The following is a 21,914-nucleotide window of genomic DNA, read 5'->3' as shown; positions in this document are numbered from 1 at the left end:
TGGGTCAATCAAAAAAAAAAAAACTGCTGGAAAGAAATAAGCTACCCATTCAAAAGTAAAAAAACAGGGAAAGCCAGCTGCATATACACCCTGCAGATTGTGCTGATGAGATCCATGGAGGGGCAGAAAGAGCTGCTGCTTCAGGAAAAGAACATTGAACTTCTGAGCAGAAAAGGCTGAGCACATAGACGGGACAGAAAGTACTCGCCCTCTACTAAAAGCAATTCCTCAGAATGTGGTGAGGGTGTTTTCATTCCATCCCTAAAGACCTCACACAAAACAGTATGTCTTTCCCATGTGTCTGTCTGTCTCTCTGGATGCATGGACTGATTGATTGATTTGACTACTGCTGCCATGTTTTATTTTTTACTGAAGAAAATACAGAGAAGCACGAAGATGAAAAATCGCCCCAGGTCCCATCACTGTGTAATATCTCTGTTGTATTTCCACTGCTGGTTAAAATTTCACCCATAACTCCTCATGACTGTCAATAAATTACAGGGAAGGATTTTCTATTAAGCTTTCTTCCAAAGGATTTATGTCAGTTCTCTCTATAATCAAACCTCCCCTCAGTGTGAGTTTTTAATCAGCAGGACAAGACCCAAGACACCATCCAGACCATTCATGGTTGCTCCAGGTACTTTGTGGCTTACATTTGTCCCAGGTGAGTGGAGAGAGGCTCGACCATGCCAGAATGGGGGTAGATTGGAAAGTTTGGAGGAGTCCCAGCACCCCCAGCTTCTCAGAGACATGAGCAGGTAGATGAGTCCAAACATTCACCTCCAGGGTCCAAATGACAAACCTGGTCAAGTCTGCAGTTGACCATCAGTTTTGCTGCCTGCTCAGGGTGTCCAAGCTCCTGGTTTGATTTTGGCAGGGACTGGTTACTTTTCTCTTTTCCAAAGCCAAGGAGAGCATCACCAACTGATTAATTCTTAAAGATATCCTTCGTTAATGAGGAGACTGGGTAAGATCATCTAGATGCATTAGTATAAAGTAACCCTGAGAGAAAATTGACCCTGAGGGATATTCCACTCCAGGGGCTTCCTGTATTCCAGAAGCAACACCACAGAGTCATTGTAGAATAAGATTCAAGGAGGTTAATAAATAACCCGTGCTTATATTAATATGAAGCAAGTCAAGGTTCAAAACCTCAAATCCATGCTTTTCCTACACTAATCTACTTCACTGGGGAGAACAAATCTTAAATGTGCCATTTTAGTGGCAGATGTGTAAAAGCTTCTCCTATAAATACACATGGTTAGATAGAAGTGTAAATACACACACACATGTGCATGTGACCTCAAAATTCTTAGAATCTTTGATACAAATAGTCAAAATTCCTGAAGAACTTTTAGTAAAATACACATACTCCTCATATCTGCATGGTTTTATATGAGTTGTAACTTTGGTAACAATTTTATAAGTGGGAATGTAATTATAAGCTATCGAGCATGGAAAAGATATAGAATATTATTTTCTGCATATCTCTCAAGCACACAGCTGATAGAAAAACCTCTGCAAGCGATAAATATTGGGAATGACATTCAAACACATTAATATTTCTTCTAAACTATCTAGGGAACATGCCTCTTAAATCCCCACTCATGTTGCTCACCCTGCAACTATGCATTGAATTCCTTGGCGTTGTGACCAAGAGCCTATAGAGACACATATCTCTGCTTTGCTTTTGTGAGATTGCTGTAAGTCATTTGTCTCCAAATGGAGGTGGAAGCAGAGGCTCCCCACAGCTGCCACTCATGGGTCCCATGACCCCACGGGATGTGGGACAGAGCCTCTGCCAATCTCTCCTCCGACGGGGAAGGAGCTGTCTTCCACATCCTCCTCACCGACCTCCAATACGTAAAGGCAGAACAGATGTTCTGGGCCTGGTCAACGGGACTGTTTACTTAGCTAGCAGCCAGGTGTCGACACACAAGCTCAAAATGGGCCGTGACAACTGAATTCCATCAGTGACACTAGTAAGGTTCCTGGGTCAAAATCTCCACTCCAAGAGACTGAGCTTGTGAGGGATCACTGACAGTTTCTTGAAAGTGACTTCACATGACATGTACGACCCTGGGAAACTACTAAAGAAATCAAACTTTGGGGTAATCGGCCTTGTGGTATGGAAAAATGGTCTGCTATTTTAAAAAATAGGAAAGAAGAGGTGAAGAAGGAGGCATGGAAAGAGAAGGTAGGGGAATGGAAAAGGGAAAGGGAGGCGCAGAGAGGGGATCCCACACCACTGTAATTCAACCACGATGGATCAATCACCTACCTCACCAAGCCCCTGCGAAGGCACTGGGAGGCCACGGGCATGAAGGGAACACCCTGTTCACAATTGTCTGTGAAGATAGGAGGAAAACAGCTTAACATGCATGCCCTCTGGAATCCACCCAAACACCCTAAGTGAGAAGCGAATCAGGAGTGGACTTCACACCCAAGCTGCCTCTTGAACAGCCGTTAGAGCGTCTTGAAGAAGCAAGTTTGTTCTTCTGCTGGGACAGAACTGGTGACGGCTATTTCCTGTGACTACTCAGGTTGGCCCACATCTACAGGTACAGGGTGCAGCCTATCACCTGGAGGCAGGAGCAGCATCACACGGTCACCTGAGTGCAGCTCTGTGGTCTGAATGGGGAGCATCCTCACCGAGACTCAGGTGGAGGCTGACTTCCCCCACGTGATGGGATTGCAGTGGTAAGAAGGTCAACGAGGTCATTAGGTCCTGGGGGAGCCACTCTCAGAAAAAGTGGCTGCCATGCTCATGGGAATGGGTTAGGTCTCATGGGACAAGTTTAGTTCCCTGAATGGCTAGGGGGGTGTTATAAATAGAGGCCACCCACGGATTGTCCTCAGCACACCCCCATCCCCACTCTTGCACACATTCCTGCTATGCCAGGCTGACTGTCACGTTGTGGCACATCCAGGGGCCTGGGCCAGTCACTAGCACTGTGCTGCTTCAACTTTTCAGCTACCAGAATCCTAAGCCAGATAAATCTCTTCTCTATACATTTCCCAGTGTCAAGCATTTTGTTATAGTAGCAACTAGACTACAGATTAAGACTTTGGGATAGCAATTTCCAAAAGGTTTTCTGACTTTAGCATGATGTAGCACAGGGACAAGTGGGCTGTAGTTTGTGACATTTAAGTTCTAAACTCGATTTTGTCCGCAATTACCCTTGAGATAACTAGAACAGATTGGTTCAGTGTTTTAGTTTTCTATCTTAACAAGATTTTGACTTAAAATATATACTTCAAAAATGTACATATTAATTGGAAAATTTGTTCCAAAATAAAGTTGCATTTGAAAGTAATATGAACATTAATTCTTAGACCTTTCTACCTTGAGCATATCAAGTATGAGTGTATTTCAATTAAAATCCTTAACTGCTGTAGGAATCGAGAATCAATACAGATGACACTCCATATAAATATTTTTTTCAAAATAGCATTTACACAAAACTCTTACACATTTTTTTCTTATCAATACTCCTTAAGTGATGAAGAATAACACCTGTTTACATGACATTTAAATTGCATTTGATGTTGTAAATCCATCTAGAGATGATTCAGAGTCTATGGAAGGATGTGTCTTAAGTTCTAGGCAGACCTTGTGACATTTTGTAGAAGCAACTTGAGTACCCTCAAATTTTGTTACCCAAGAAGGTCCCAGAAGAAATGTTGGGATACCAAAGGTTGACCATACTGTGAATGTGGAAGAACACGTGGCTGCTAAACTTCATTAACTTGTTCCTTTATCTTCTGGACCATAGCCAGAACTTTGCTGGCTACGCCTGGAAACTTGAGTAGATCAGTGTTGTAAATAACCAATCCTCTAACACCAGGTGAGGGAGGTGACGACGCTGCTCCCCTGCTCTGGTCTCCAGAGGAAGCACACGGCTGTGTTTTGACTGAGAAGTTCAAGTATTTATGCCTCTATCCCTGCCAAGATTTATTCAGAAAGTGTTTCCAGGGCCACTGGGAATGAAATTGTATCTGGAGAAATACGATAGTTGGCATTATAAATAAGAACAACTGAGGACAATCTGCCAGGAAACACCTCAAATAATTCTCTGTGAATCAAGGGGTAAGTGATTGAGTCCGAGGCGTGCGCACCTTCTAAAAAATGCTTTTTATGTCTTGATGGAAGCTTTAGCTAAATGTTCCTTTGGGTCTAACTCCCATTACACGGTATCTGCTTATGTACTTCTATGTATCAGAGGGACAGAATGACATGTCAAGGGTTCAAGTAAAGGTCAGCCAGCCTGCTGAAGGATGGCCTCTTCACACCCAGTGGGAGAGGGCAGGTGACCCTCGAGGGCGCTACTTCTGCCCATTAAAAAGCATTATTCCTGAAAACAATCAGAAGGACTCAGAAGACAATCAATCCTTGGATTGGTCACTTCCATACAGAGCTACCTGGCAGCTCCTAAATACTCCAGAGCAAGGAGCAGAAGGACTGGCCGGTTGCCTCTCTGGGACGCTCGCATGCTGTTGGCCTTGGCCACAGACAGGCCCGACTCTCAGGCTCGTCCCCGCCTCCACCCAACCAGCACTGTAGCTGTGGGGCAGCTCAAGGACTTCCTGTCATTGGCTTCTTTTCTGGAAATGTGATCACCAATCCTGGTCTCCCAGAGAGTTTTCTCCAAAGGAAAACAGATAAAATATCAAACGCCAGCGTTGTCCCACATGGGTGCAGGAACCCATTTTTGATCAGTTTTTTATCATTTTAAATAACAAGAAAAGGGCTCTGGAGGTAGCTCAGTGGCAAAGCACCACGGATGAGGGCGGAAGCAGCCTCCGCGCTTCTTACCATCACTTTTGAATGGGTCTTCTATGATTTTATTTTAGTTCAGTTCACTCAAAACATGTTTACGAAGCATCTCCTCGGCTCCAAGACCCAGGAAAAGTCATGGACGTAGAAATGAACATTCAACGAGGCAAAGCAGTGAGCCCCAGCCATGATGTTGCGTGGAGACCATATTACATGGGACCACAGGGAGGGGGCACAGGGCCCGGTGGACAGTAGATGGATCAGGGAAGGAAGCTGCACCCTGAGGCTTCACCCCCGAGGAGGAGAGGGGGCCCCGACCCAGGGGGCACAAAGGTGCCCCAGTGCTCAGAATTAGCTTAGAACAGAGACGCAGCCTGGACTTTGAAAACCCTTGAGTGCCGGTCTCATTTAGACTCCATCCTCCCTGTGGTCAGAGGCTGGGGTGGTGGAGAGAGACACTCGTGCCCACCATGTTTCATTTCCTAAGAGGTACATTTTTCATTTTGACAGTTTCGACATCCCAGTGCGCCCGTCAGGGCATGGAGTTTGACAGTGTGCCTCCAGTCGCAGCGGTCACCTCGGACACCCACAGCCCTTCTGTTTCCTCCTTACGCATGTGCAGGAGAGGTGCATAACCCAATGGGACAAGTTAAGTATGAGAATACCTGAGACTGCAGGTATGAAAAAAAACTCCTAAGTGATAAGATAGACTATTTAGTTGCGTAACTAGTAGCATTTTTTTTGTTTGGTGAGACACAAAATAACTGTGTGGTAGATTGCCTTAACTAGGTGCTACTCACAGCGTGAAATGCTTAAACAGGGAAGAGACGTGATCAAACTCTCCTTAAAGAATGTTCCCTGTGACCTGCTGGTGGGAACATTAGGGAGGGAGAAATGAAGCCCCAAGACAAAGCTGTAGGCCATTCTAATCACCCAGGCAGAAGCTGAGTGTGCGCCCAGCCTGTGCACCAGCCTAGAGTGGAGATTCATCCCGGCTGCACATTTGACCGGACTCAGTGTTCACCTGGAGGTGGTCCAAGGAAAGGATTTTTTGACGGGGGCAGTGCTAGGGATTCAAGCCATGGATCTGTGTGCACAAGGAACATGCTGTACCACTGAGCTACACCTCAGCCCCAGAGGAGGCCCTAGAGGCCACCGATTTTTGGTTTGTGTGGTATTGATGTGTGTGTGCTTTTAACTATTGTCTGCATTTCTTGTTCTGGAAGTCAAATTCACCATCTTATAAATAGCCATGTTGTCAACAAAGGAAATGAAATGTCTTTCTTCCTCTGGCTTTGGGAGCAGGTCTGTAGACCTCTGTTCTATGAGAGGTGCTGTTTTTGGTACATCCACATAGTCTTCATGACTTTGAGGCTGACCTTTGTCTATTCTTACATGCAAAACCACTCTCCTAGACAATCAGCTGAGCCATTGACTCAGATTTCCTAGATAACCCTGCAGCAGCTCTGCAAGGGAGAACTCCAGAGCTTCCATGTTATCTCCAGGGCTACTTGGTATTTATGTGAGGACCTGCAGGTGCGGCTTTAACGAGACCAAAAGCAATAAGTCTGAAAAGGAAAGTATCAATGATAACAAGGCCAGTGTCCTCAAAACCAAGATTCCTTGAGAGAGCAGGGGTTGATGAGTGGTCATAGCACTCACAAAGCTCGGACCTCTGACTGATCACCAGCTTCACCTTCTTCTCCATAGATTAAAAAATATAGTTCGTATGGAAACATTCCTTCACTGATTTAATAATTATTGAACAGAGCAAAATGATTTGGAAAATTAAATTCTGACAATTGCATCCCAGTAGGTCACTTTTTGATGAAAAGCTACTCAAATTGGAAAGGAAAATATTTGGTTAAATTAATTGAGTATTATAATCTAATAATCTTAAAAGGAGTGTGAAAAGCAAGGTGCAGGTAGTATCTCCCTAGGCATTCTCTGGAGAATGTTGGTTGCAGGATTCTGTGTCCCAAGCAGATCAAAATCTCCGGCTCTCCTCTCCTCAGACCTCTCTGGAACCTCTGTCTGCAGAGGTCCAGTACAGGGAATATCCACCGTGTTCCCCAACCTAGAGAGCCTGCAGGAGAGAACGGCTTCTTCTGACCCACAGAATACTTTTTGGGAAATGGTGGTCAAGTAGAAAATAAAACTTAGCCTCCATCTAAGAGGCCAAGGTGTGTGCATGTGCTTACTGATGCTTCGACATTTCTTGATGAGTCTGAAGTAGGAGTTTAGGCTGAGTGGAAGGTAGTCTCCTTTAACAATGGACTATTGTCTGCCACAGTCCGGCTGCAGCAAAATAACCGGGGGGTGACGAACAACTAGTGTACATTGATACAGCAGGAGTGGGAGCCGTTTATTGTAGGACAGGAGGGGTATATATACATTCCACACAGCTTATCTTAATTAGCATAAACTAGATACATCAGTCAACCAATAAGAAATCTCCACACTTAATGGCTCGCTGGCCTTACTTTACAAACCACTCCCTCTGGCATTTTGCCAGGCGCCATCCTGACTTATTTATAGACTCTAACAATTGTCCCTTGAGATTGCTATGATTGGGTTTAAGCAAACACGTAATGCTGCAGTGATTCTTAGATATAGACCCCACAGTTATCGTAGTCACTCACACACACACACACACACACACACACACACACACACACACACAGCAGGCTCCAGTTCTGCAGAGGCCTTCCGAGGGCTGAAGAATTTATAGCAACCCCCTCCAACCATCTCCCATACTCAGCTTCCTCTTTCCCCTTAACAGCATATTGCAGACTGACTGTACCCACCTGAATGTTTCTTTTCTGGGTAATCAGGACATAGACCAAGCTTTCTCTTAGCCTCATAAGACTATCAGGATTTGAAAAAGAAATCTTGGCAGTTATGGAGATAAAAATCTCAAATGAAACTTCAACTAACGGCACATATGCACTTAGTAACTATATCATTTTGAGGGGAAAAAGTTTTTTTAAAGGATCCATCCAACAACAGGGAACAATCATTCATGGCAATTTTTTAAAAGTGGAAATTTAGAAACATTGTCTTTCAGAGGATGATTTCAATACAAAAGACAATTTAAACCTGAATTTCTTTCAATAAGTGGGTAAATTATTTCACTCAGCCTTGGAGTTTCAGAATAATGTTTCCTAAATCATCTGATAAAGGAACTAAACCTGAAAGGACCCCAAGACATGATAAATTTTTAACAAAAATCAATTGCAGGTTTAGTTTATTTGCCTTTTGCTTTAGTCCCCAAAATGTACCAAAAATTTTTTGCTAAATAGTTAAATTTTCTTTTACTATAATTACTTTAGAGCATACTTTTTTCTTTCTTTTTTTTTTTTTTTTTTTGCACCAGGGATTGAACCCAGGGGCAATTAACCACTGAGCCACATCCGCAGCCCTTTTTTATATTTTATTAGAGACAGGGTCTCACTGAGTTGCTTAGGGACTTGCTAAGTTGCTGAGGCTGGCTTTGAACTCGTGATCCTCCTGCCTCAGCCTTCTGAGTTGCTTGGATTACAGGTATGCACCACCGTGTCCAGCTTAGAGTGTACTTTCTAAAAAAAAGAAAAGAAAGAAAGAAAGGAAGAAAGGAAAGGAGGAGGAAGGAGGGAAGGAGAGAGAAAGGAACACTCACCACTGAATACACAATCATCCAAATGACATATCAAAAATACTCACCTTTACGTCATGGACCCGAGAGTAAGTGAGTGAGATACCAAGTTCCATAGTGCTTTGTTTCTGGGACAATGATCTTGCAGTGGCTAAGACCACATGCAGACTTTCAGTCAGACAGATCTGGACACAAGCCCCAGCTCTATCACTGAACAGGGCAGCTTTTGATATTCATCTACACATCTCTAGGCCTCTTCTATAAAATTAAATGGGAATGGTGACTCACTTATGAACCGCTTGTAAAAACTTAATGAACAGAAATATATAAAGTCTTTGGCTCAAGTTCTGGCATTTGGAAAACACTCAACTAACCTCACCACCAAATTGGAATTCAGCACATGCCAACACTTTCCACGGAGGGCAGTTTGAGCGGGATGGGAACTCACTGGGACCCCGGGTCTCCCCTCACTCCACCAACGTTCAGCAGGTCTGCTCTGTGCCACTGGGCCACGCGGCTCATGAAAGTCACAATCTGCCAGGCGCCTGCTAGCTCTCCGTATTGCTCTCTTCTCTTCCATTCGCTAGTTTGTCTTTTCTTTTTTTCTTCTCCTTCCTGAAATAGCAGTTCTGAAAATTCAACACCTGTTGTGATGGAAAGAAAATCTATAGAGAAAATAAGCCTGAATACAGTGGGTGTCTGATGATGCCCATCATTCCAGAAAGGTCAGCTCATCAATATCTGCAAGCTGCTTCTGCAGTTGGTAGTAAAGCCTGGTTCCATAGCCCCTCATGTTAATCTGCTGGAGGGACCCTAACAAATCGTTAGGTTGGAATAGATTACACAGCAGAATGTGCTTTCTCTTAGTTCTGGAGGCTAGATGTCCAAGATCAAGGTACCATCAGGTCAGGGTTGGATTCTGTTGGGGGGTCTCTTCCTAATTCATAGACTTTCTTGGCCTCTTCTGTGAGTACATGGAGGGGGGAACGGGGGATCTGGTGCCATTTCCACCTAGAAAGAGGACATCTGTCCTATTAGATTGAAGTCCCACCCTTCTGACATCATTTAACTTAAATTGCCTCCTTACAGGCCCCCCATCTTCAAATAGAGTCACATTAAAAGGAGTCACTTTGCTGGCTATGGTGGTGCACGCCTGTAATCCTAGTAACTCAGGAGGCTTCGGCAGGAATGTTTCAAGTTCAAGGCCAGCCTGGGTAATAGAGAGACCCTGTCATAAAATAAAATGAGAATGGCTAGGGAGTAGCTTGTGGCAGAGCACCCCTGGGTTCAGTCCCCAATGCCACACACACATACACAGCAAGAATGATTCAACAGATGAATTTGGGGGACAAAATTTAGTCTGTAACAGCCTCGCTTTTTCTTACTATCGTGAGAACTATAACTAAGCCCCTCTCCTCCAATATCTAAATATATTTTGGTAGGGGAACAGGGAGGAAAAGGCTCAGCCAGGGGAATGAGGGATTGGTCAATGTCTGAAATTCTTTAAATAAGTCAGGATATTTCTGAAAGTTCAAAGCCTGCCCCGGAGAGCTGCTTTCTTTCCATCTCTCTTAGTCACTTCTGGTTACTCTAACAAATAAACAGAAGACTGAGTCACTTAAACCACAAACATTTATTTTTCACCATTTTACAGGTTGAAATCCCAAGGTTGGGGCCAGCAGGGCGGGTTCTGCCCAGGGCGGTCTTGGGGTTGCAATCTGCCACCTCCTTGTCACGTCCTCATATGACAGGAAAAGAAAGAGAATTAGCTTTCTGGACTCTTCTTTTAAGGGCACCAATCCCTTTCCTGAGGGCTCCACCCTCAGGGCCTAATTAAAGATAGACTTCCATATTCATGGGTTCCACGGACTGAAAATACAGTATATGAAAAGAAAGTGCACCTGCACTGAATATGTCATCCTTCCATAAGCAATGCAGGATAGTGAATATTCACATGGAGGTTGCATTGTATTAGGTATTACAAGTCATCAGTGATGACTTAAAGTACGCAGGAGAATTGCACAAGTTATATGCAAATATATTTTATATGAGACTTGAACACCCTCATTGGTATTGATGGAGGGTTCTGTAATCAATGTCCCAAGGATACTGAGGGACAACAATAGCTCCCAAAGGCTTCACTGCCAAATGATGTCACTTTGGGACTGGGGTCACTTTGAGAGGACACAGACAGTGGGTCCATACCACCCTCTGAAGAACTCTGAGTGCCGTCCTTTCCCTTATCATCTGTAACCACCACTTTGCAATATTTTGTTGTTAACATTTCATTTTTCTTTCTAAAAAGCGAGTATCTTGAGAGCCAGATCAGTGCCTGGTTATCTTAACAGGAGTTAGTAGCTAACCATGGTGTTTTCCAGAGAGCAATCTTCCATCCAGTTTGGTTCGGTGCCTACTGCATACAAGGCCACCACTGTTTAATTAGAGCTTCCTAAGACATGCATGGATGAACCTAAAATAAATTGTGAAACAATTAAAAGCTGTTGGAAACGGGATGTACTACTACTCTGATCCTGTCAAGTATTTGTAAAATGTACTTAAAATTTATCATCCCGCCTGCCACGCATCAGCAAATGTGTGGCTTGGAAATATGTTCTTTGTCTCTACATCTCACAGAATTTCTGCAAGTGAAAATCCTCAATACTGTTTTTCATGATGAGGGAAGAATACCCTCAAATTGCTCAGCATTTGGGCTTTTTAATATTCGACTGCAGGAAAGCGTTGAATCTCAGGAGTGGCGGGCACCACGTTTTCATTGTGCAGCGCTGCGGTGTGTCGGGCACAGAGGCAGGTGAGGCCATCTGCCCAGAGCCCTCCTATCCTGGCACAGTACAATCACATGACCTGCTGGCCCTTTAGCCTTTATTTCTACAGGCGTCCTCAGCTTCTTAAAAGCTAGAGCACAGAAAAAGAAAAGGGAAAGGCCACAGTGGTTCACACAATTCTCAGCTCCTATTTCAAGAAGCTGTGGAATTTGGAAATCCACAGTGTGACATAGAATAGTCCAAATATCATCATGTGGCTTCTTGACAATGAGCTCCTTAAACAGGACCCTGTTGAGGGTCAGCGAAAAATAGAAATTGTTGTGGTTAAGTGGCCCTTATACATCACACATAAATTAGAAACTAGATATTTCATAATAATCATCTATAAGGAAAATAAAATTTGAGCTCTGACGGCAGCAGTATTATTGAGGAATTAAAAGATAAAATTTTAAATAAGGAACTTTTATTTAAGGAGCCTTTACATCTTGTTTTCATACAGTGTCAGCCATAACAATGGATTTCAAGGTTAGAGTAAGTAATCAGATAAGGATAAAATTAGAATCTCATATCTTTGTTACTGGGAGCCGGTGACCTTCAAAACTCCTCCCTATTTACCAAATCTATTTCTATGTATATGGCGGCTCTCTTTCTGACTCCTGATCACAACACTCTGATACCAGTTAACCTCAGTCATTAGATAGACCCTCCACATGATGCAGTTCTCAGTGGGCTTCCGTGCTCAACTGGGGATTCATTCTCTATCCCCCATCAGTGCTCATAGCCCCCTCCCCCCTTACATGCAACAATCCAGGCATTTCTAGGTGAGGAAAGACCTGCTGGGATCTTTCTTTTTATGCCATTTGAAAAGACTTAGATGCACTGAAAAGATATTCTGTGATGGTTAAAAACGCAAGTTAAATCTGGGGACTGCAAGAGTGGCAATCCCAAGGACACAGAGGGCGCATTCGAGAACAGTTCAAGTAGAGCAACCCCTGCAGGCGCACAGGAAAAGGAGACGCACTGTCCCTCTTGAATGTGACCAGCAAGTGGCATTTTCAGAGATGTGATCTTTCACCTCGGACAGCTGTGAGCCATTTGTCAACTGCTCTGAAGTGTGGCAGAAGTCAACCTCGGGTCTCAGCCACATGGGTGGGGCAGTTTCCATGAGCCGGAAGCACAGAAGGACGCTTCTGGCTCAAGGACGTCCTCCCAGCGATCAAAACAGCAGAAAAGCAATTCTTCCAAATTAAAAGAGCTGGGCTAATAGGCACCCTGGGTGCACAAAAAAAAAAAAAATCATCATCATCATCTGAGTAAAAACCAACAAACAAAGGGATCTCTGGAGCATGATAGGAGATTCCTGGCCCTTCGTCACAGCTCCATGACTTACCTCAACAGCTTAGGTGATTCATTTCACCTCTGAGCACCTCCATTTTCTCTACAAAACAAATGGGACATCCCTACAATTTGGAGAACCCACACCTGTTGAAGCTTCCGGAGCATAATCGCCCTTAATATATATCAGTACTTCTTCACAAAAAAAAACTAAAGCAATAAATACGTTCTTTAAACTTAGATGAGATGGTTTCGTGCTCACTCTTCAAACCTTGGGTTTCATACAGGAGAAATAGACCCAGACGTTTCTGGGCTCCTGCTTTACACCGCGTGTCCCTTCAATGTCAATCAGACAAGCCCCTAGGGCTGACAGAGCTAACCTGGACCCTCCCCTGGCCTCTGGGGTACAGTCTTGCTGGGCCTCTCTGGACTGGTCTTTGGGTTCCTACATGAACTTTTCACATCTAGAGTCCTGGTTTTAGCACCTATTGTCACATGAAGTGGCAAATGAGTCACTGCTCCTCTTTTCCTTGTCCTCCCTTTTCTGAGGATCTGATCACTCTGAGCACCCAGGGAAGGATGATGGCTGAGATGACCTGGCAGGCAGCAGTGTGGAGTCGCCCCTGGACCCCAGCCACCTGGTGGAAGCTCCCACTAACGTGATTCTGTCACTGCCTCACTGGCCCTGTCCTCAGAATGCCAAGGTCACCTCCATCTGTGCTTGGGGTCAGTTCTGCTGTCCCAGGGCCCAACGAAGCCCCCCAACCACCCTGCCATCGAGGACAGCCCACTTTACAGATGACGCTCCGGGATGCACAAGGCTACGTGTGTTTCAGTCTTCCACAGGGTCCTCAGCTCCAAGTTGACTGAATCTTATAGAGCGGGGTGAGAACAGAGAAGCTGAACGGGCTTTGCATAGGAAGTGTTGGGGAGGCAAAGCTGAGACCGAACCTGGGACATGGGGGAAGACCATGTGGAAAGCTCAGTTTGAATGAGTGCGTGAGTGTGTGCTTCTTTCACGTTTTGTTCTTGCTCCTCAGTTCTGACCTGTGCTCAAACCTCCCTTTGGGTCAGGTTGTGGTGCTCACTTTTATTTATTTATATGACTTAATTCCAAAACAGCGGAGGGGTATGTCATCCCCTTAGACGTAGAAATGAAAAATAAAGTACTTTCCTTTTAAAGTCCGGGTTACAAATCTAATAAATCTGCAGCAGTGAGGAAGTAACGAGCGTTCACATCCCAGGGCCTCCAGCAACATGGTGTAGAAGCACAGTCCTGGCTAATTCCCGTGTGGCCAGTCCTTCCCCTGTCCAGCTAGGAGAAACAGTCTCACCAGAACTGGGTGTCCCCTACCCAACCTGCGTCTCCTGATCTCCTCTGAAAAGGACACCATAATGCTCTGAGCAATGCTGCATGAAGTTGGGTGCAAATGGGATCTGTGGACCCACCTAAGCATTAGCAGGCGTTTCCTACATGTACATGTGACAAAACGAGGACAAAATCACCATGAAATACCTTGCACTTTCTCTGATTTCCACCAGCACTGCACCCCCCCCCCTCAAAGCTCCCTAATTGGTACTAAAGGTCTCTCACATCATCAGGCAAGTATCAGGGGACAGGGAGCTCTAGCAGAATCGAAGACCCTCTCTCTCTTGCAGCCCTCCGCCAGCTGCTGAGAACACCTCCTCCTTCAACCCCAGAATCTCCAGTTCAGGTCACACTCCCTGTGTGGCTCCCAGCTCCCCTCTCCCTTCCCTCACAGGTGGAGCCTGCATCCACTCCCTCACCTGGCAGGGGTGCTGTCCTTCTCCCCACCCTGCCCCCAAGCCTCCCTGCCATAGCTTCCCATCAGCTTAGGAGCATGTCCCAGCACCTCCCACTGAAGGAACAAAAACTCAGGCACTGCCTTGTCACTGTCTTCAAACCTTCTCCCTCCCTGTCCCTCTCTGGGCTGCTGATGAGAGTCAGAAGGTGTAACAGGTCGAGCCCCACCCACCATCTACTGTCCTTCTGTCCTTCTGCTTCCAGGCCCTGCTCCCTGCACCTGGTCAGCTAGTACAGGTGTCCTCACTCAAAACGTATGACGGACCCAACATCCTTACCCCTGACCCAGGTCACTCCAATGCTAAGGTCTCCCTGTCAGGCAGGAGTTCAGGAACACCACAATGACAGAGGCAGGGGTAGGGGCAAGAAGGGAGATGAATCCTGTTCCCATTTACGGTAAGTCCCCTTGCCATGACAACTCCCACCACTGAGGACTTGTGACCCATGATAACTCCCACCATAGACTGGCTATTCTGAAATGACCAACAGGGGCAGAGTGGAGAGTACTCTAATTAGGTTTTCCAAGGTAACCAATGGGGTTAAGGGCATATTTGACACTGGCCCTCCCCGTCTTGTCCACCCCTCCACTTGCCCGTGGTGTGACTTCTCCGTGGTGGGCTTGCTCTTCCACAGTTCTGGCAGTGCCAGGGGAGACTTCTCACACTGCAGTTGAATCTCCCAAGTTGCCCAAATGGAAGCCGCCAGCTTTTGGGGAACAAATTAGTCTCCAAGCCTCAGAATGTCACTGAGTTCTGTCCACTTGGCCAAGAAGGTCCCTGAGGTCAAGGGAAGGAGCTAGAGCTCACCTCTGCATGGCAAGAGTCCTAACTACTTCTCCTTCTCTCTGCAGAGCTGCTCTGCCCCCAGGATCTGCAGACCCTCACACCAGCCAGAAGGACTCCTGGACCTCGTGATCCTCATCCCATCATGCTCCGAGTTGCTCCAGGCTGCTTAGCAACTCCTCCTGGCTCACTGCCCATCTCCCTTTCCATCCATGGTCAAGGGATTTTGCTCACATCTACACCTAGCACCTAACAGTGTGCTTGCCTCGTGGGAGATACACAGTGGACATTTTCGGAACAAGGGGTGCCAGGCACACTTCCTTAAGGCTTTGTGTTTGGTCCATCATGAGATCCTTGCAGAAGGCCCACTGAGACAAAGACAATTGCCCACATTTTAAATGGGGACTCCAAGGTACATGGAGGCCAATTTCCTGTGTGCTAAGGTCAAAGCCAGGATCCCAGCCCAAGCAATTGGACTCCAGGACAGGAGCTCGTCCCCACTCTGCAGTGCTTCTTGGTGTGAGGATCTCTCTGTCTTCATCTCACTCCTCTCTGCAGCCCACATCCTCCCCAAACGACATCCTACAACCTGCTTTTTGCTTCTCCATCCATTTTCCTTGTTGAGGCCACCAGTCCCCAGGAACATGTGGGTGAATCCTACTTTGCACCTCCCACTGTGCCATTTCCTGGGCACTTCTGGATCACATCCCCAAGTGGATGCTCATCACCTGTGACAGAGCTCTCAACCCTAGCATGTGCAAGGAAATCCAAAGGCTCCTGTGCTCTAGCCAGATGCCCAGGGACCGTCCTGAGGTCTTCCTGTCTCTCAGCGTCTCCCATCTCATCCAGCCATCGAGCTCTGATCCGTGTCCCACACAATCTGTGTACTTCTCTCCATGCTCTGAGCACCATGGAGTCTGGACTGTGTGCTCAGATTACCGCACAGATCTCTGACAAGTCTTACCTCTACTCTTCTGCTTCTGAATTTCCACAACACTGTAGAGAGCCAACAAGAAAGTATCTTAGTATCTACATTGCACCTTGCTACTCTCCAGCAGAAAAAAGCTTTTCAAGAGCAAAAAATTCAAACTCTGCACCATTTGTCTTTGCTGCACCGAGCTCATTGAAAATCGAAATTGTTTTATTTATTCTGAATTTCTTCTTGTTTGTTTTCGTAGTGCCCCACTCAAATACAATTGCATAAGAAAAAGAAAAGTGCTCTATTCTGCACTGAGTACCCTAAGCCCTGGCAGATCTGTTCATTTTAAGGGCTCAGTGATTGTTTCCTAAAGGGGTAATTTGTGTCTGCAGCCTCGGGGATGAGACAGCACTGCCTCGCATTGGTTTTGACAGGTCCAGTTGCACTTGTGGAGTTTCTAGCTGTAGAGTTCATGTGGTCTAGTAAGAACGTGTGCAAGCCAGGACAGCCAGAGGGGCATGGACCTATGTATGATGCTTTGTTCTGCAGGCCTGGAAGTGTTACCATTTATGACATAATGACATGTGCATTTCAATTTTTGACTACAGCTCCTGGCTTGTCACTTCCTCTTCAAGAGAGGCCATAGGAGCTAGGATTTCTTCTCCAAATTGGGGCATAGACACTTCAATCTTCCCTGCCTTTCCATCTCAGAGCTGGCCACAGGACATTCTCTCACCTATTGTCTGAAGGTAGATCATAAGACCATCCTCATTTCAGAGGATCCTGTCCCATGCTCTGGAGGAAGGGATGGAGGAAGGAATGCTACACAAAGAGTCCAGAAGAATCTGAAGAGTCAGGTCTCACTAGATTTTCCATAAACAATCCAAAAGGACAGAGTTCAGAGAGTTTCCCAGTAGCTGAACACAGGGAGATTGCAGGAGAGTGACGTGGCCAGAGAGAGCAGGGTAGGAAGCGTCTCACCCCCTCCCATAGCTCACCCTATAGACTCTTCATCCATGTCCTGCATAATGTCCCTTATAAGAACCAGTAAGTGTTCGTAAGTGCTTCCCTGAGCTCGGTGGGCACTGGAGCAAATTAAATGAATGCCAACTTGAGGTGGCTTGATTCACAGCCTGTCAGAGACTGGATCTAAGTAAGGAGGGGTGGTAGTTTTGGGGACTGAGGCTACCTCTGGGTGGTGTATCAGGATGTCACAGGCTGAGGGGACACCTTGCTGCTGTCCCCTGCAGAATGAACTAGCTACTCCAGGTCACAGAAGCCATCTGTGTTATTAATACATAGTAGGAACACACCAAAGGGTATTTTTGCCTACGTACCAGAATTTTTAAACAGAAAAATATTGATTAGCAGAGTTTTAGGAAATAGCAATTATCAGAATACTCTGTTTCCCTGCCAAGATTTTATGTATTTCATATTAACGAAAAGTCCAAAAGGATCAGAAAGAACTAAATTAAATACAAATGTCCACCTAGACAGCAAAATACTAAGAAGGTTAATGTGCGGAGGTAAAAAGTGTGCATAGATGTTCACATGAAATTGAGGAAATTGTTTTATTTCAAGTCAATTTAAAGTGTTGAGGAACAGAGTGGACTCCAGATAAGATCCCGGGGGTTCCAAGCCAGGAAGCATGATTGCAGAATCACTTCCTTTACAAGGTAGGGATTCACCAGTGCCCCGCAGGGTCCAGTGGGAAAGGTGAGCTGCCTGTGGGTTCCTCGTGTACACCCATCCACACAGACAGGTAGGGGTAGAGATGTTATTAACCTTGACCAGAAAGACAATGTCGATTGCTTTTTATCTGTAGGTCAGTGCGGCTGGGGCCTCACAAAATGCTAAACTCCTTGTGAGATTATACTCCAACTTCTTTGAGGGTGGCTGAGTTTATGTTGTTTTACATTTTTTGGAAAACTCATTATGAAGTAAAATGGCCTTTCCTTGGCCTCCACAGTGGTGATTTCTATCAAACATTCTGTGTCACTGGGCCAGTCGGGGGTGTGCATAGCCGAGACACCCCTGAGAACAGACATGGTTTCCACGCAAGCTGGCAGTGCACTCCAGTTTCCCTAGTTGGTAGAGTTTATTTGCTTACAAGTGACTCTGACAAAGCCTATATTTAGCAGAACTATGTGATTTGACTTGCAAATCCTTCGCCTCCACACTCACATACTTAAGTAATTGTTGCAAACAAAGGCTCACACTCATCCTCTGCAAGGTCTGAAGCCGGTATGCCTGCCCGGAGCTTGCCTCTGCAGCAAGTACCGAGGCACCAAGTCAGAAGAGTTATGCAAACTCCTATAGGTGAAAGCCCTTCCTATCATCTGGCCTACGTGCCAGATCCCTGGGCAGTGCAAATAGACAAAGCCCTTCCGAAAACCACCCACGAGGATCAAGATTGCTCTGATAGGGGTTTGCTGCTTCTTTTGTTGTTGTTTCAGGGAAAATGATTCCACATGATGGGCATAAACTAAACGGGAGTTGCCATGAAGGGCTCCCATGCTCATTGCAATTAGAGTGCCACTCAGCTTAGCAGAGCAGAGAAGCTGCTCATGGGTGTCCTACTGAACATGTTACTGGGTTGGGGGGGGTGGGGTGTCTGGCCATAGGTCTTGCCAAATGAAGCTCTCTCGGGTTGCTTAACTTCTCTGAGTCTCCTTTGTGAAACTTCAGGATTTTGTCTAATGATCTTGTTCCATGGAGCTGCTCTTTTTAAAATTCAGGAATCAGGATTTTTTAATTACATTCTCTTTTTACATATTGGTGTGTTCCTGAGCACTAGGTTTCAAGATGTATATGCTTTTTAGTGAACAAAATAAGCTTACATAACTAGGCTTCTTCCCTTTAATCTATTCTATTTGTTACCCTCCATGTCCCTAAGGTATCCTGGTTGCTTTGCTGTAATATATTCTAATTGGTTTCACAGGGTTGCCATAACAGAATACCACAAGCTGGGTGGCTTAAACAGCAGAAATTTATTTTCTCAGTCTAGAGGCTGAAGTCCAAGACAAAGTTGCCCAAGGATCTGGCTTCTCCTGGGGGCCTCTCCTTGGCTTATAGACATCTGCCTTCTTGCTGTGCCCTCAAACAGTCTTTCCTCTTCAATATGCTTCCCTGGGTCTCTTCTTCTGAGAAGGACACCAGCCATGTTGGAATGCAGACCACTCACACAACCTCAGTTTACCCAAACCCCCTCTTCTATGGTCTTTCTCCAAATACATCACATTCTGAGGTGATGGGCATTGGGACGTCAATGTCTGAATGTTGAGGAGACACAATCAGCACATAATGTATATATTCTAAGCTTTCTTTATACGAAATAGTCTTTACCCAATAAAATGTTAGTATTATTTTAAAATACACTTTCAATCTAATCAACATACACTTTCTCTAAGCTGGCCTTTTGAATATGCACATAATTTTAATTACATGTATTGGTCCTTATAGAATTTTATGAGCCTTCCTTAGCAGATTCATTCATTTTTTTCATAAAATACTCTGCTGAGATATTTTTACAGCTGCTTCTTCTCTCCTTATCATGCGGGACACAGACGTGCATCAGCAGCTGATTCCTGGTGAGCCAGCATCACAGAATCCCTGTGTCACCTCCACCATGGCTCCTGTGGGTGACCTATAAACTCATTATAGGTTCTTTTGACTCAGAGGAAGCTCAAGGCCATTGAAAACAGAGATCAGAGTCTAGGAATCAAACTGCCAACAGTTCTCCAAGGTCAGTGGCCATGGAGGTGAGCACTGTGCTTTCTGGGACAGACGTTCCTCCCCATCCACCCATGGCTGCAGACCTCACCTCTCCTGCTCACGTAGACCGTGCTCCCATGAGGGCAGATCAGGGTACTGAACATAGAACGTGAAGGAGTTTTTCACGATCTCCAAGGGCTCTGTTAGCAGACTTAGTGTCTCTCTCTGGGGTTTTCCTGGACTCGCAGGGACATGGAGAGCTTGGTCAGAATGCTCTGGCCTCCTCCTGCAGGACCCATTCAGTCTCATCACTAGCAAGGAGCAAAAAACCTGAGAAAGTCCCCTTACTAGTGTCAGAATCAAATTTGGCAAACCCCATGGGGTCCTCCAAAAAAGAATATGTTTAAGAAAACTGCAGCTGGGCACAGACTACTTAGAAATTAGGAGATTCCAGAAACCACGGCATTCATAATGGTGTCTGTGTTTGGCAAAGAATGACAGTGGGCTTGCCCTGGGCCTTTTACAGAGCACAGGACAGCATGGCTGCCCTCACACCCTCCTTCAGGACACTGGTGCCTGTGAAAGGAGGGAAAGAGCCCTTTCCATGTCCATTTGACAGGGAATGATACCAAGATGCAGAGAAGCTAAGGACTGTGCATGGTGAACCAAAGTCAGAACTTGGAAATTGCAATGAGGACATTGGCTAGGCTCCCGCCCGAGGCTGACCACAGACATTGAAAGGTTTCCCCTTGCAGCATCTCCTTTTCTAGCATCCAGGTAAGAACTTGGTAGGTTTTGCTACTTAGCCAGCCACCACCCTGAAAGCATCTGTCAGCCAGCTGGATGTCTTCTTTTCCCGAGGATGACATTATCTAGACTATTAGGGCAGATAACATTGGGCAACATCATCAAGCCATGATGGTCAGATTTCAGGAAGCTAGATTGCCCAAGAGATGTGGGCAGATTTTTCTCTCAAGCAGTTGAGTATATTCAAAGATCTCTATTTAAAAAAGAATAGGAAAATGTAAATGTGCATTCTTCCCTAGAAGTGGGAACAACAGGATGCAAGAGTCCTGGAGCTGCTGAAGGAATGGTGCCATCCACATGCTTCGATATAATCTGGAAAGCTAGCAGATGGTATTGGTGTGGACAGAAACTAATAAACAAATCATGGTCTTGTTAACCATTTTCTCCCCAGCACCCATCCCGGTGCCTGGGAACCAAGAAGTCAAGTACACTGGTGGCAGTAGGAGTCACGGACATCTCTAAAGCAATAGCCTCTTAATTGCCCTCCCTGTTTCCACCCCGGCTCCTCTGTAGTTTCTGCACATCCGGCAGCCACATAATTACTGAGCACTATGAACCAGAGCTGGGAGTCATCAGATCTCCTCGGTGACTTTAATTCACACTCAGCAAAAGCCCAGGTGCTTGCAAATATTGATAAGGCCCTGCAAGATGGGTCTGTTTGTCTCTTTGAATCTTTCTCCTCTTCTCAGCAGTGTTGAATCCCCTCCATCTGCTCTGTTTCTTGGGGTCCCTCCAGATGCCAGATGCATAGCCACCTGGGTTCATTCATCCCTGAGCTGGTCCCCTCCCTGGGAGGTCCTCCCCACGATATTGCCCCCTGCTCACTTTCTTTAAGGTGCACAATTTACAGCTGACCCCACCCTGCCCAGTCTGGACTCACCCTCTGTAATCTACCTTTCTGTGTAATACTTGTAACATTCTAATAAATAATTTATTTTGCTTACTCTCTATCTTGTCTCACTTAAGTTGGGGTTCCATGCGAACAAGAATGTTTGGTTGGTTGGTTGTTTTTCCAGTACATGGAACACAATATTTAGTAAGCACTCAAAGCAGCCCAGAGAGAGGTTCTAGATTCAGTAACTTTGGTAGAAAGTCCCAGGGAAAGGCAAAAGATGGATAATGAAGAGGAGACAGACAAGAAAGCCTATTTTCAGAAGAAGCCATAGAAGTTCAGGACTTTAAAGTAGAATTGGGTATATATGGAGAAAGAGGGGAGATGGAGATGGGGAAGTGGGAGAGACGTCAGCTGAACAGGGAGCTTGCTAGGGCACCCTTCTTCACAGTGCACTTTCCCAGGTGTCTCAGCCACTTGCAATGTCATAGACCGGGTGGCTTAAA

General features: G+C 45.6%; 1 long non-coding RNA gene across 1 annotated transcript; it reads left to right on the top strand.

Annotated features, from left to right (window-relative positions):
• The first annotated feature begins 515 nt into the window (after positions 1 to 515).
• On the top strand, positions 516 to 21,524 carry LOC144376297 (uncharacterized). Its single transcript, XR_013436596.1, has 3 exons — positions 516 to 664; positions 5,288 to 5,454; positions 15,205 to 21,524. It is a non-coding gene; the product is annotated as an uncharacterized LOC144376297 (long non-coding RNA).
• Positions 21,525 to 21,914: the final 390 nt, after the last annotated feature.

Source organism: Ictidomys tridecemlineatus, chromosome 3 (genome assembly GCF_052094955.1).
Source record: "Ictidomys tridecemlineatus isolate mIctTri1 chromosome 3, mIctTri1.hap1, whole genome shotgun sequence".
NCBI lineage: Eukaryota > Metazoa > Chordata > Mammalia > Rodentia > Sciuridae > Ictidomys > Ictidomys tridecemlineatus.
Note: the sequence above shows the minus strand (reverse complement) of the source record. Positions and strands in the feature narration are given on the sequence as shown.